The 17,083-nt window shown below is 34.3% G+C and overlaps 1 protein-coding gene across 15 annotated transcripts in view; it reads left to right on the plus strand.

Annotated features, from left to right (window-relative positions):
• Window positions 1-17,083, plus strand: part of gro (TLE family member transcriptional corepressor groucho) — a 165,256-nt gene that overhangs the window by 81,308 nt on the left and 66,865 nt on the right. The window contains exon 1 of one of the 15 annotated variants that reach the window (XM_074122252.1): window positions 4,909-4,947. The exons of 13 other annotated variants lie outside the window; for them this stretch is intronic. The gene's annotated coding sequence lies outside the window, so the exon portion shown is untranslated. Of the gene's footprint in view, window positions 1-4,908; window positions 4,948-17,083 lie in introns of those variants that run through there. One more of the 15 variants, XM_074122250.1, reaches the window with a different exon arrangement.

Raw genomic sequence — 17,083 nt, forward strand, 5'->3', positions numbered from 1 at the left:
GGTTCTACCCCACCACTCACCGTCGTCTTCTTTAAAACCTTCCTTCTCCTACACTCGCACAGGATCTCTATAGGGCCCTCCTCTGTGAGTGTGTACGCCGCTTGTTGAACAGGTTTCTCTCTGTTACATTGTACATAACAGCACTACACTCTACTTTGAGTTATTTATTGAAGACATGTCCCGAAGTTCTGTTTCCTCTTCACGAATAAGGCCTGACTAATAAGTAACTTTTATTAAAAATAAAAACAAAAAGATTCTACTTTTTATTTTTTATTTTTTAAATTCGATGTTCTTACATGTGTCTTTTAACGATGTCTGCTCATGACTCACAGGTACTTTCTTTCTGCTGATGGTAGATTTAAACACTCGGCTTTATATGCTGCAGACTCTCATCTCCACCTCAAATCTAATCGGAGAGTGGCTGAGCGTTGGGTTCAAAACTCGCAAATTTGAAAAAAAAAAAATTTACAGTATAAACTTTTATTCATTGCAATAAATAAAAGTCAATTTAATGCTATTTATTTTTTCTTCACTTACGGAAATATAAATAAACGCTTAGTGATATAAATAAAAAAGATATTTTTATTATTAACACCAATTTTTGTAATAAGAAGCTTCTATATCGCATGAATGATCCTAAACTTTTTTTATAATTTAGTTAAGGCACATATAAAAGCATTACACACATGTCATGCGGGTAAACTCATTATCTTCAAGTGTGCTGTATGTAGAACCTCTATAATTGGAACTAATTGTGACCAGGGAGGGGGAATCGTTTCTTCTATATTGTAATTGATTACTGAACGGTTAGAACTCGGGTCAATAAATGAAAATAAATGGTTTTAATTTGTATTTCTGAGAATAATACCCTATGTAAAGGGTACAATAAAGTTAAATGTTTGATATAACACAAGTAGAGAATACAAACAAAAATTATATCTTATCTACACTTAATATCCACATATAATAGTGGGGGCTGGAGGTATTTTTTTAAACTTTAACTTCGAGGCTCGGGGTCACTTTCTGATCACACTTTCCAATTATCGTCAGATTTTTATTATTCTGGTTTCTCAAAACAAAACTCAAGAAGGCTAAAGTAGGAAAATAACAATAAGCACTTGAATAATTCCCAATTAATTTTAGAAAATTCAAGTACCTTTCCCTTGTTCCCTCCCCCTCCCGCCAAAAAAAGAGAAGTGAAAAGAATATATTTCTGTAATTGTACTGAAAATTAGTTAAGTAATATTAATTTGATAGTCATATTAATAAAATTACACGAAAAACGAAATAATATTTAATTAGTGAAATCTATAATGTAAACATAAAAGAGTATAAGGCGGTGGAGTGACTCTATCGCATGCCTCTGCCCTGTCCTATTATAACCGGCCGGCGGGGTAACTAGGATCAAACAGGTGTGCCATTAGCAATGGCCTTGTACCAACGTGGTTGCTGTTCATAAGTGTGTGTGTGTATATGTGTGAGTGAGATAACTAACACAACCTACTTCTCTATCTTTCTCTAGAACTGTAAACTACCAAATTGAACTTGGTCGCCTTTTAGCATAATCACTTTAGTTAACATTAGAACTCATGCCTGTGTTAAATATAAACCTTATTTATCTATAACCAATTTTACTTAAGCCAATAACAATTGCCACTGAGAAGGAATAAAAGCATGTATTGAATATGTTCTGTAGAGTATCTAACGTGACAAGGTTGGTGTTAAAATTTAATATTTCGGTGGTAGTGGTTTTTCTTAACAGAATTAAAATAATTAATTTTTCATAATTGAGTGTTGCATTTCTGGAGACTTACACATTTCACCGAAAAGGTGAAACAATTAAAAATTTAATTTAATTCAAAATGAGAAAGTGTAAGATTTAAATCGTACAGTTCAATTAGATTGAATTCATTTTAAGTCAAAGGATAATTTTTATCGTTATTGTAGGAGCATTTATTAAAATAGTTACATAAATTTGTGACTGAAGGTTGGTTTCTTAGAAGTGAAAAAAAGAAATCAGCTTGTTTAGAATAATGTGCACTTCTTGACTTTGTGTGTTCAATAGGGCGTACGCAGTATTTTGTTTTGATATCGTATCTCTGTTTTAAATCGTATTGTTTTTTGAAATATCGTTTCTGATATCGTAGTTTGTTTTGAAAATTGTTTTCTTAGTGTATGGCTAGCTTTTTCCAAACTTGGCAGGTGTAAGCCAGGTGAGTTCTAAAAAGGGTCTCTTAGAGCAATTAGTTCTGTATTTTCAACTTCATCAACATTGTTATGTTAGTGTTTAGAGCCGTAAAGTACACTGTTACTTAGTAGGAGGCTTAAAATTACAATTCCCCTTCTACGTTTCTATCAATTTATGAAGAAGTAGACAGAATTTTTCTATGAGCTCAGAGTTGTTGGACACTTCATCTAACTTCACTCCCTCCCTTCTTTGAACTGTACCTACATCTAGCTATTCAACAAAAACTTAAAATCAAGACACACTAAAACTCATAATTATGTCTTGGTAAAAAGTTGTCTCGATCACATTTAAAGAAAGTCAAAAAAACATGTTAAAAAAAAAGAAACAGACATTGGGGTGACTAAAAGCAGTGGTAAATTATATTTTATTAGTGGCAGACTTAATAATGGAGTTTTCACAAAAGATTATTATCCCTTCTCTTATTTTTTGTACTTAAAAGTAGGGAGATATAGTTTTTGCCTGCGCCTGCCCTTTGCATGTGTTGTGCATGTTGCCTACAGCCTACAGCTTCATGTACTAATGTACACTTTTGTTACGGTTTATTGTTGCCAACTGACACGCATATGCGAGAGTAGGGTGCACAGAAAGTGGATGGAAGGACAAATATAACAAACTTTGTCCTATTATTTATAACCTTCCCTTTAACTAGGCACGTAACTGGGTGAGTGACTGTGGACTATTGTTGCAGTACGTAACTTCCCTCCATAGGCGAGGGAAGAAATGTCAATAGATTTCGTAAAGAGTGATCTAAGGGCCCTCTCAGTTTGTAGTCTTTCTCATAGAGAACTGTTGTTATCTATTGTCAGTAACACCTGGCTCGTTTTCTCTAATTATTTAGAACTGAAGGGCTGGTTGAGGGTGGCTTCGTAATATTTGTGCTTGCATTTACAAATGTGCAGTTGTAATTGTTGGAACAACACGTTGGGCTTTACACCGCACACGTCACACACAGATTGTAGGATGATCATGGATTTGGCGTTCAACCATGCTCTGCATTTATTTTAAAAGCTCTTTGAATTGGTTTTTAGTTAAAATGTTTTTATTGAAAATAAACCGTTATATTGGCTTACCTTTAAAACAAATTTGCTCACTGGTTTAAAATTCTGGCGTGAACATTCCTCTTACTAAATCATTACAATTCAACTAGCAAATTTTGTTATCAAATGGAATTTTATTGAAGTCCTTAACTTATTATTGTGGGATTATCATAAATTATTTGTTTGGTTATAATTGGATATAACTTAAATCCCCACTTACTGCGCCACCTTATTCGGTAAGTTCGGGATTAAATTTGGAACTAAATTTATTCCACAAAACCCTTCATGGACCAATTTACTGAAACTATGTTTGAAAAACTGACAATTTTGTAATATTTACTAAAATATATTTATTTCAATATTACAAGTTGCAGAAGTTATATTTTGATTTATCTTATAAATGATTTAAATTTAAATTTGATTATGAAAGAATGTATAGATAAATAACTTATACTTTAAATAGAAATAAATCAAGAATTTAAATATATAATACAATGAAAATTAAAATAAAATTTATAGTTTAAACAAAAAAACGATCAAAAATTAATTTCTGTTGTATAGACATTTTCCTTACAGAGTATGATTTATTATTTAAACGTGGCCTTACTCAGTACTTAAGGCGCCGCTATGGCAGCCGAGTGGTTAAGAGGAGAAAATGTATTGCAGCACTGGATTCGATTCCCGTTCTAGGCCTTGAATTGTATGTAATGTGTTAAATGAGGTAAATTAATGAGGTAAAATACTATAGCCTCCACCCAAGATAGATGATTGGGTAGTTAGATGTAAAGCCCGCCTGACATTAAGAGCCATTCCTTTTTAATACAGTATTGCAATGTTAATAAATATCGATGGAGCTATTTTCGAATAAAAACGGGGACCAATTTTTATATGTAAATCGATTTGTTGATTGTATGTGGTTTTAAACTGTACATTAGTTTGACGAGGCACCTTAAATGGGTGTTGTGACGTATATATTATTTTAAAATATAAAAGATATTTAAAAATAAGAGTGGGGTATAGATTAATTTGAATATATACATTTACAGTTTCTACTTTTTCATAATTTTAGTTTACATATCCTACAGGGATCAACCAAGTAAAATTGGTACAGTGTTTTCGATCGGGGCATCTATTAGAACCCTCAAAGTCCTTCTTGTAAAACATTTCAAATAAAAAAATTAAAAGTATAGTAATGCCTATTTTATCAGACGGGCATTACATCTAACTACCAAATTAGGTGTCGTGGGTGGTGGCGGATAGCAAACATCCTTCATTACAAATTCCTTTCATTAACCATTAAATAAAATCCAAGGCTTAGGACTAGGAATCGAATCCAGTTCCACATAACATATTAACTCATTTCGGGCCTCGTCTCTTACCGCTCGGCTACCGTGGCGCCGAGAAATAAGTTGAACGAAGATCTGTTACATATTTAAGTTTTAAATAGATCATTAATCTCATTTTTCAGTTAACTGCCTAAAAAATGAAAAGGGATTTAAAGGTTTAAAGCAAATTTAAATTATATGAATAGTCTGGAAGTAATAAAGTGTCCTGATGCTATATAATAACTTCTAATTTTATTTAAATAAATATTGTTAAATAATATAATTTTTTTTTGTTCTAGGTAAGTGTTGGTTTGTACCTTGTCTGGTTTTTAGAGTGGTAAGTTTTAAATGCTAAGAATTTTAGGTATTTGGGATAAGTTTGGTACTTCTAACATTTCAAAAATTTAATAACTTCATAAAAATTTTAGTATTTTAAAAAAAAAATTTTTGTATGGAGTAGAAGAGATTTAAATTTGGTTCCATCTTTAGTAGCTATCTTCTTTCGCTATAGTCTTCTATAAGCCGTTAGCGTAACCTTGTATTTGGGTAAGGCCTTTCCAGAGAGCGTATGTGTTTCGTCCATTCGGAAACAACCTTTATTCTCGAAGAAACATCAATATTCTGTAATTCAAAATATATGTTCTATTATTGTCTGAAATAGATAAAAGAAAAGGTAGGGTGAAAGCCATTACCTAACCCTTGGCTCTTAGAGAAATGGATCAAAAGAAATGAACACAGTCCTAGGTTTATGTGTTTTGGACACTTTTTTTTTTCTAATCCAACTTCGCAACTAATTTATTTAAGGATGAGACCCTTGTAGAAACATTTTGGAAGATTGAATCAGGTTTGTTCCGTCTTTTCCGCTAGTAGCAGCTGTCACATTTCCCAGCCACCTCTAAATAGATGTAAATCAAGTAGTGAAGGTCAACCTCGATTCTTGTCAGTTAATACTAAAATTGTATTGTGCATTTTGTGGTAATGTCCCTTGCATCTTTTTCTTTTTGTCCGAAGAAGGAAGAGAGAATTTGAATTTTCACCCCATTTTACATAGTACCTTCTTGAATAGTAATTTAGAAATAGTTGGATTGTATTTAATCATGTGAATAGAGCGGATATGCTCGTCTATAAATATATGTTATATCTTCCCTTTGAATCATATCCGTTATTTAGAGAGGCTTTTGTCATTTATTCTCTCGTCTAATAGTGATTTTCTTAAAGCAGAGTTCAAAGGAATCTTATTGAACTTGAAATTTGTTTTACAAATTATTAAGAATATTTCACTGATGAAAAGATGTATAAGGAAATTTTAAAGAGTATATTATAATTGGTTGAATAGGTTAAATAAACTCGGCATGCACTTCTTAAGAATGCAGGATGTAGGCTCAGCATTTTGTATCAAGTATAGCTTTCATTTTCTGTTCTTACTTCCCAACTCGTATAAGTAGTTTATACTAGTCTTGCAGTAAATTATCTGCGCAGACTGTTGGAGTTATTCTTACAATGCAGCCTATTGTTTTATTACATACATGATTAATCACACCACTCGATGGAAACTTCTTAGATTTCTCAGTATTCCTTATCCATTATCTTCTACTTCATGTTGAACTGACATAAATTACTAATTTTGCTGAAAGATTCTTCTAGAACTCGTAATAAAACGTAAAAATTACATTTCAGTTACTGAATTTTTAAGTTATAAGGCTTACATCAAAGTTTTTCTTTTCTGCGCTTCATTAGTTTTAATAAATAAATAGTAATAATTTGCAGTCGCGCTCCGAATGGGTTTGTTCTGAGTTTTGCATCAGAATGAAAAAGTTGCGCTGTTTCCAAACTAAGACTCACTCTAAGAATTCTGCACTAGTACCTCTGATGTATTTTATTTTAATATATCACATTGTAAAAAAAGATTATAAATTAATGAAAAAATTAAAAAAGTTTTGAAAAATTACAAAATTAAAGAAGTGTAGAGAAATATAAATTTATTCATACAATTAAATAAATAGGACATATATATATATATATATACTCAGTTCTGGCTGTATGCTCTGGGTATTTAGAACCAGGGAGCTTGATGGTTAGGACTTAGTGGGAGGTAGTTGGTAGTTAGGCACCACCGCCTCTTCTACAGCCCGGGAATAATTTGGGGTTTGAATCAAAATGTTTCTGCCTTCCCTTGCCATTGCTCCACTCTAAACTCCCTGTGAACGGTTCGAGCAACTGTAGTATGAACTAGGTCAACCTCGTCTACTCCCCCATTCTGCACAGCTTTCTACTTGACTTTCCCCTCTGCTCTGCCCACTTCCTGCTTCCCTACAGTCCCCCCAACTGGGCCACCCTTCGCAGAATATTTCATCACCACCCTTGGCTGCATCTCATTCATTCTATCTCCCACCTTCCACTGTCTCCCAATCTTTGCCTTTGTAACAAAGTGTGTGTGTGTGTGAGTGTAATTCTTATGACATAAAATTGGTATTCCATTCAATAATTTAGACACACTTATAGCGTGTAGAATGCAAAATAGCCTAAAACAACATTAACATTTCAAGTATCTTTACAGTTTGGGCACACCTTCCTTTACCATTGTAAAAGTTAAGTTAAACATAAAAGTTTTAAAGAATTGCATCTTTGTTAGGTTATTTGTTAAAACAAAACTTCATTTTATAAGAGGAGCTGCCCCTCAGTATTATGAAGGTGGGAGTTTTCATCAAAAACACGTTGTCCTCCCGCTCAAATTGAAGTGTCCGTCCCAATTATATTGCTATTATTTTTCCAAATTGAGTTTTCTAACGTACACCTTCTATTTATGAAAAATAGCAAATGGTGAGAACATAGTCACAACCCAGAGGGAGTTTAGGAGTTGAAACCCACATGATTTTTTTTTTCTAGTATGCTGTAAAATAGGTAATTGTAACGTAGACTGTCCCATATTATTTAGGAAATTCTTGCATTAATGCTAAATCAAATGGCTTAATTCTTCTGCTAATTCTGTAAAGAAACATGAATCAATCTGTTGTCTACATTCTTAACGTAATTCCCTAATCTAAAAATTAGATCCTAGTTCAAATATTATATTGAGTTCTGGGGAGCTAGCTAATGAGCCTATGACAGAGTATCTTTAGCCCTGTCAGTTTGATTAGACTTAAGTTTGGAAAGGAACTTGTGAGAAAGTTGTGACTCGTGACTTCTACTCCAGAGAGCCGAACGCTCAGTCATGCACCCTCTTCCACACAGGCAGAGAATACTTCAGCAGTGTAGTGTCGTTTCTTCTTCTTTCTGTCAAATCTAGGATTTCCGTTGGTAAGCCTATGCAGCGCATCTGTTTAGCCAGATGCAGTGGCCTAGATATTCCGATTGCTCGCTCAGTTTTTTTGGAGAAATGCTATGGCCAAGTAATGAACTTCTTTACCGCATGTCTTTGGCTTGAAGTTTTGCTCCATCATTGCTAAGACTATACGTGCGATCACGATTTGTTGGCTGCACTGTTGCAGCAATTTAGCCTTTAGGATACCATAGGAACTCACCCGAACCAGGATCGCTGTCATTACCCGCCTCTTTTGCCCTAAAGCCCTGGACACCTGGATCCTAGACTATACGTACTCATCAGAATTTTCAATCTTACAGGACTTATACCAAATTAGAATTAACTTCTAGTTTCTTAAGAGGGCTGCCTCAGATGCCTGAAAAAATTAAGACGGGAATTTATATCTCTTATATTCTTTAATTTTAACATCTTGCAAAAGTGTTTTGCACCTATCTCTGTTTGAAAAACTGTGGCTAATTTTCATAAGCTTACTGAGATATCAGTCTAGCGGCTGGCTGAACACTATTTTCACCCTTCTTTTGCTTAGGAGCTGTCCATGATCCTGGTTTACTATTAGGATATATTTTAAGGAATTAGTATTCATCGCATTCTAAAGCGACGATGCATACGCGACCATCTTAAGGCATAACGCCGATCTAGGGCGGTAGCTATATAAACTTACCATTGCGGCTACTTTTAACGGCTTCCAACAATGGATTGATTGTTATTCAATGAGTGCATTTCATTCACTGTTAGTCATCCCTCCGGGTGCATGTATGATTGTAGTCAGTACCTACTTAACTATCTAAATACATGTTTTCACCATTTCTTGTTTTATTCATGAATTTTGTATTGTGCACGGTGCAAAATAAATGATCAAATATCATTAGTTTCTTCGTGCTGTTTAATATTTTTAAAATACCCTTAATATGGGATAGAATTACTGTTGAAACTTAAATGTTTTCGATAGGGAAGTGATTATGAAAATCCAAACTGTTTTTTGCGCATCTAACACTTAATAACGAGTCCATTCAAGATTTTTTAGCTCCATCTGCGATTCTGCATGAGAGAATCTGCATTATGGTTTAATAAGATTGTTGGTGATTTATATTTTTTGGATAGAGGTATTTTTTAAGGAATTCTGGTAAAACATTAAATAGATTCACTAAATAATAAACAATTTATCAAAATATAGTTTATTAGCGAGAAATTTCATTTAATTTACAAAACTAATTGTAAACTTTAGATATTTGGCCCTTGTTTGTCACAAATTTCCTGTGAGATGTATTTTTTTTTTTTTTTATAGCAAGAAAATCCTTTTTCTGAGAAATATTTCGTGAATATAAGAAAGTTGGTGGTGCTGCCACTGCCTTCTGTGCCAAACACTTCTTGTTTGTTGCAAGTTTAACTTGAAACATTTATCGATTCGAGAGAAATCTCTTTCTCTCTCTCTCTTGCAATCTGTCCTCACTCTCATCTCACTCTCTTCTCTGTGTGTGTTTGGCCTTCTCTCCTTCACTGTTTTATATCCCAGCCCTTTCTAATGTTCACCAGTGCAGATGGCATTTCTGCCCTTTGACGGATGTAGGCGGTGTAATATTCCCCGGTTTCGTTTGTACATGTTCATCATACTAGAGCACAAAGCACTGACGACATAGCTCCCTTCGCAATTATATTCACTAACACTCACTGGTGATCAAAACCGTAATCTCCGCTCCCTATAACCTCTCTATTCCATTTACGCGAGTTATTTACCGTTGATTTATTGAAATATTAGCGAGTATAATTCATTTCTCTCATATCCCTGTACAGTTCCATCACAACTCCCAAGAAAATTTCATCGAACGGTTGATTTAGAAATAATATTGTGATTTTAAAAGTTCTAAAAGGAAATATTATAATAGTTTTATTTTTTGTTGACATTCTCCCTTATCTGTCTTAAATGCATAAAAGTTACACTTTACTGTTGTTCTCATTAGATTTGTTTGGAATACGCAACTGAAAACAGAAGAATTAACAGAGAATCCATTGGCAAAATCCTTGTGGAATATATTGATACCTGGTGTACGTTTTCTTCGCCTCAGCGGTCACTTGAATTGTATTGAATATAGGTCAAAATGATGTCCTTGATGTCTAACCGTTGAATGGGCCAAAATAAGTCACTAGCTACAATACTTTAGTATGGAGATAGTTTATATGAGCAAATGAAGCATTCCTAGAGTTTTAAAATATTTCAAGTCTATCGTATAGTAAAATTAAGGTCATCAGTTGGGGTTTTCCGTCATTCGTTTTTGAAAAACCGAACCAACAAATCTTTTCAAGTAAAAATTCAACTGATTTACGGTTAAAAACTACCTGCGCTATATTAAAAAAGTATTGTAATAAAATACTTTCACCATAAATTTAATCTTTTACAAAAATAATTAAAAACGCAGCCCATTTTAGAAAGAACAATGAAAAGAAGGCTTTCCATGAGGTTAAATTTAAAGCTATTAAAAAATAAAATTCTACTACGGCTTATTTTATTTTTGTTGCTCCCCATTCAAGGGGAATCAAAATTAGAAAGCCTGGTCTACACCAACTTAAAATACTTATTTTCCTTAAAGTAATGCTTGTTTTATTTAATTCCCAGTCAACAATTCCACTTATTGGAAGCAGCTTTAAGCGGCTGCCGGCCCCTGGACAGTGTTCACTCGTTATAGACAATACTGCCAATCAGCGGTCAAGGAGCTTGTAAGGAGCTCCTAGGAAGGGAAAATCTAAGGTTCAGCAGCAAGATTTTAACCCGTTATCTCTGCGTTAGAATTCAGTATTCGGTATTATACTTTATTTGGTAATATTTGGCCTTCTAAGCACAACCCAGAGAAAGTGAGACCCTCTTTATGACTAGTTTAGAAAATTGGACACTTCAGCAAGCTGTAGTGAAATGAAAAGTGGACTAGAACTGGGCGCATCTCTCTGACGTTCATTCATACATTTATTATAAAGTTAGAAACCATGGCTAAACTTAATGACAAGCCTGCCAAGTGTAAGAAATATTTCACAAAGCTTATATTTATGGTTTAGTATTAAGTTGATAGCGACTGATTTACTAAGTTCAACCTCTTCACGCTTCGTTCTGCTGAACATTTTGCTTCTACCACTTCTTTCTGTACTACCCACTGCAATTCAGTTTATGATAAATGTTGATTTATTGTATATACATCGCTCGACTAGTAATTTATTAGATGTAATCTGTTATTTTTAGCAACCATTTTGAGATAACTCGGAGAGTTTTTGTTAGTACCTCATCTTCTTTAGTATTATGTTATATTCAGTATAATTTTTTTAATCAATTGTCTGGTAGTTACAAACAACAAATGTTTTATTTTTTTACACCTGTTTACAATAATGAATATTGCCCTTTTGGTAAAAACTTTGCAATTTATCTATGCAGAGTGACTTGATGGTAAAAATCTGATAATGTTAAAATCCGTGTGGGTTTTGCTCATCGAATCAGTCAGACCATATTTTTTTAGAGGGAACCTTTCCTTCAGTTCTTTTCCACTTTCTATTCTATTCAGTTTTAAGTATGTAACTTTAAGAAGTCCAATTCTTTTATGGAGTGGATTAAAAATATGCAAATTTTTAGAGCCAGATTCAAATAGTTGACTATTTCCCTGATTACACTAAAGCGGCACTGTTTCTCACGAGCTTTTAAGATATTTTCCTTAAATCTTGATCATGTTTTATACTCTCGCGACAAATGTGTAGCACTCTTTTCATGTCTTATTTGGTATCATCTTTTCTTGCTAAATGGAATAATAGACGTATTGCCTAGCATTTGAAGCAGTTGTAAATTTTGTTGTATTTGGACAATAGAGTTGATTTCATACATACGCTTTCGATAACTAATATAACCAAATTTTCAAGAATCTTAGTGGATTTTGTGTTTAATTTGGATTATGGATATAACAATGCTCGATTTCTTAACAAGAACTGGGAGCCAAAGTTAAAAATAGAGATTAGTTTTTTTCAGAAAACAGTTAATTACCATGAAATGAGAGTTATAAATATTAATTACTTGTAAGTTGAAGGAATATCTAAATAAGAAGGAAAGATGATTTAAGATCTATCTGTGCCCTGAATGTCAAATATAGTTACTTAGTGGGTGGTCTGTTCATATCACAGCCTATCCACTCTCTACACACAGTACTGTCTTTTTATTGTTATAACATAACTCGACCTTTAGCTGGAGGATACGGTAGCCTTCTGTGGTTAGGTCAGTCTATGACATTTATCTTAGTTGTACCATATTCTTGTGACGTGACTCCTTTTTGTCTGTTATTAATTAAGTCGCAACCGTGGTTTTGTTGTCAGTTCTAATCGATTCTCCTTCTCCTATTAAGGATTATGGTAAAAGTGGACAGACAGACAGACCATGATTTTTGTTTTATTTTTACTGAAATTTACCCTGACAGTGATGGCTTTAAGTGAATTTAATGTCAAAAATTTAATAATAGTGTCATTTTTGGCAATGTAAGGCCAATCTGTTGTGTGCCGTTAAGAAGGGTTTAATGGGTTGCCAAAATTTCCCAATTTTAAAAAAATATACCTACCAAAAATCACCCCTTAGTGTAGATCTAAGGGGTTGGGCCGAAGAAACTGGGCATGGCCCTATCATTTCAGTTAAAGTTTTTTAAATCTTGTGTTATTAAAAATTAAATATGGCGTTTTATGAAAATTATTGAAGAAGGTTGAGAATAATATTAAGATGAAGTAGTCTAAGTGTTCACCAAGATTTATCTGGCTGGGGATCTATCTTTAATCTCAATAAGGTGTCCTTCGAAAACCGAAATTCGGAAATCTGTCTGATCACAATATTTCTCTTATGAAGTAAGGAAAATAAAGAATAAAATAATAAGTTAACGCAGGAACGAGATTAGCTGACTGGTTAGCGAATATTGGATTCCAATGCGGAGATCATGGGTTCGAATCAGCTGCTGGCATTTAGATTTTCTTTTCCTAGGAGCTTCTTACAGCTCACGTTCGGTGATGGACAGTACACTGAAAGAAGCTCCGGGCGCCAATAACCTCAGTTGTTGATGCGCCTTAAAAAAAAAATAATAATAATAAGTTAACATAGATTAGGGAACATTTTATATTTATAGAGCGGATTTCATATTTATAAAACAGAGTTTTAATAAATTTAATTGAATTTTTAACAGAGTAATCTCTGCGATCTTGAGTCCCCATATTTCACCTGCTCAAAAGAGACGAGGTGAGATAGCTTCACTAAGAAAGTAAAAGCTTAAAAAAAGTTCTAAGCTTCAGAAGCGAAGATTCGACTAATTATGAAATTGAATTTCCAATGAGATGAACGGAAAATTAAAGTAATGTACCTAGTTTTAAATTTATTTGTTCATTAATAAAATCGATGTACTAATATCAACATATTGACTAGCCACTAATCAATAATGATTAATGATCACCGCAATAAAAGAGTATAGATAATCGTTGAGGCAGTTTGACGGCGCTTATATTTAGCGGGGGAGCCTTTTAATACTGAGCCAAAGCTCGCCAAATCTGTTTAGCCTTTTAAGTGATTGTTTTTACTAATTTAGCAGTAGTAGTTAGTAGTAGTAGTAAAGTAATTGCCTATTTTTTCAGGCGGGGCTTAACGTCCAACTACCAATTAGGTGCCGTGGACGGAGGTGACTAGCAAACATACTTTACTGTAAATTTCTTTTATTAACCGTTAAATAAAATCCAAGGCCTAAAGACCGGGAATCGAACCCAGTACCACAATACATATTAGCTTCGCAGGTCTCGCCTCTAACCTCTCGGCTACCGTGGCGCCTTAATTTAGCAGTAAACTTCAATATATCTTCAAAAAAACTCTACTTCCCTTGGCTAGAGTGGTGGAGTCATCCTCAGAACATCTGAAGGTGTTTTGGGAAAGAGATTCAGGGAATGATTATTGTCAATCATCGGCTCCTCTATAGGTTTTCCTTGAACACCCTGGTAGTTACAAGGTTTGGAAGGATGGATATCTTATCCTACCAGATTCTTTTAATTTTGGAGAGTCTTCTTCAGAATATGTTAAAGGCAAAAGGTTTGTTGACACGACGAGTGATGAGTCCAAACAGTCGGTTTCCGCTGCTCTACCCAGAACGTCTGCAAAAAACCTGTGTGAGTGGTCACATCACCTGGGTGCCATGGTATGAGTGTTTTCATGAGTTTAATGCTCAATAGATCTATTTTAGTCGTAGTATTCCACGCTTCGATAATTAAAAACATAAAACAAAAGACGTTGATTGAGGAATTCTGAAAGCAAGGGTTTTGATTTTCTTAATAAACAAAACACTTTTGGAGAACCATTCGAAATGTTAAAACAGAATTTGGTGTGACGTGGTTGCAGAATACAATATATTTTTTGTTCAGTGTTAATCAAAATAAGAGCTTCTTAATCAAACGAATATTAGAAGAAAATTTTTTGTTTTTACATTATAGCTGTTATTGTAAATGTAACATCAGAGAATACTCGAAATCATTTTGCTAGAAAATAATTTTGAAATGTTGTAGTAACCTTAGATTTTTTTTGAAGGCACGTAGAACTTTTTTTATTTTCCTCTAGATTTCAATTGTTATCAATAATTGTTTCCCTTTAAAAAAAAACATAAATAACTTTTTTACTTTCAGTTTTTTTTTTTTTTTCTAATATCCACTAATATTTTAACGTTCTCTTAATTTTTTATTTTGTAATGTTTATTTTATTACTCTACGTTTATTGTCACTTTTCTTAGCTATAAAAGTTGTTTATATGTGTATTACAAGAGAAAAAAAAGGTAGTTAGGTTTGGAGGAAATTGTTTGTTACAGGTGTCGGTGATGTTTCTATTACTTTTAGTAGTGGACTGTATGTGCACAAGACAGCCATGAGAGTTTTACTAGCTACGTAGTGTTTAATATAAATTTAGCTCGTAAAGAGTTGGTTTTTATTAAATGTCTTTACATATGTTCTTTTGCTTTACACTGGACGTGAAGAGTGATATTCTTCCTTGTTTTATATTGCAATGTAACAGCCCAATTGTTATTTAAGCAAATGGTTTGGAATGTTTGTTTGGCTAGTAATTCTTGCTGATACACTCAACAGCAAAAAAAAACTGGACACTTAATATTTTTTATATTAAAAGCTGATTATCAGTAATGTGTTTGTTTTTGTGGGTAATCTGGTTATTACAGAGAATGTAGGGTCTTAGTCCATTGAACTAATTCCTTCAGGATTAGTAGGGCATGAGATAAGACTCAGATGTGGCTTATTTGTCTTGAGGCTGCTTTACCTGACGGAACTCTTCTAAACTGTAAGCAGGTTTTCGCTCCTTTAAAGATCTTTAATTTATTAACCGCGCCTTTCTGTCATTAATAGACGTGATTTTTTTTATTTTGGTCCAGAATAATGGTTCTTTCGAATGTAGACGTAGCCCGAGCTGATGTCTTGGCAAGAGAAGACCGGAGCGTCCGATCTATCGCAGAAACCTTTGGAGTAGCGAAGTCCGCCATTAATGATGCACTCCGGCGTTTCCGGGAGACTGGCAGTTATGAACGGAGGGCTGGCAGTGGCCGACCAAGGGCCACAACTGAAGTTGACGATCGATTTATCACGCTCTCAGTATTGAGAGACCGCCATTTAACTGCTCCTGAGGTTCGGGACAGGCTGTTAGTGGCGCGAAATACGCGTGTTAGCTCGGACACAGTACGGCGGAGAACGAGGGAGCGTGGCCTGGAAGCAAGGCGCCCCGCGACAGGGCCCCAACTCCTGGAAAGGCATGGTAGAGAAAGGCGATTATTTGCTGACCAGCATTTTCATTGGACTGTAGAGCAGTGGGGAACAGTTTTATTCACAGATGAGTCTCGCATTGGTCTATACCACTCAGACGATCGAGACAGAGTGTGGAGACGATCAAGGGAGCGATTTGCTCAATGTACTCTTCGCGAGTCACGACCTTTCGAAAGGAGATCAGTTATGGTTTGGGGTGGAATCAATTTCCACGCCCGTACTGAACTGATTTTCATTGTTAATGGGGGCTTTGACTGCTCGGAGGTACATTGAGGAAATGCTCCTAGAGGCTGTGATCCCGTTGGCTCCATTTATTGGTGACCAATTCATTTTGATGCAGGATAATGCTCGCCCACATACCGCCAGAATTGTTACCGAATACTTGGAGCAAGTGGGAATCACAGTTCTGGACTGGCCTGCACGAACTCCCGATATGAATCCCATAGAACATTTATGGGATAATTTAGGAAGGCGTGTTAGACATCGTCATCCTCCTCCTAGTGACTTAAATCAGCTCCAAATTCTTCGTGAAGAATGGGATGCTCTGCCGGTGGAGTACGTCCAAAATTTAATTTCTATGCCTGACATGATTAGGGCCCTTCGCCGTAGACGAGGGAGAAATACCCGCTATCAGAAGAACATCTCTTGTCAGAAAACCTGATTAAAATGAAGAATAAAGTTTTAAAAAAAAGTGTTAATTTCTTATTTTTTCTTTATTTTATAATATTGTTTCAATAATTAATAAAAATTAGTCATTTGTGGCAGATTTTGTGTAAATAACTTATAAATAAACCAATTCTTACCATAAATTTAAAAGATTAGCGTATTTAACAAAATTATGAGACCAAATCTGAGTGTCCGGTTTTTTTTGCTGTTTAGTGTATTTTGTTTCCCCTTCAAATATTTATTTGTCTTTTAAAGGATTCACGAGAGACTAATATAAACATCCATTAAGAATATTTTAGCACAGGGGTTCCTTTAACCTTTTAAAGTCTGAGTGCCAGAATTAGTACTCTAGTGATAATGAGGGCCACATTATCTTGTCCTCTATCATCTGTGTATAAGCTTATTTCTCATAAGTTCATATATACTATAATTATATATTGGAAAATATTTTATTTACAATACAAATTAATGAATGAAGTCGGCTACTTGATACAAAAGTTGACTTTTATTTGTTAAAACTGAGCCCACTTTTTATCGCAAGCGACAATTTCCTTTATAAATCGAAAAACCACTTATTAGAAATGATTTGACCCACTGTATATTTTGTTTAGGTGGCATTTCATGTATACTGCTTTTAGATATCATTCCAATGTTGTGCAGATGCTTATTTGGTAGAGATCTACCCGCT

This window comes from Rhodnius prolixus, unplaced genomic scaffold, assembly GCF_049639745.1.
Source record: "Rhodnius prolixus isolate KJV_2025 unplaced genomic scaffold, Rpr scaffold_8, whole genome shotgun sequence".
Classification (NCBI taxonomy): Eukaryota; Metazoa; Arthropoda; class Insecta; order Hemiptera; family Reduviidae; genus Rhodnius; species Rhodnius prolixus.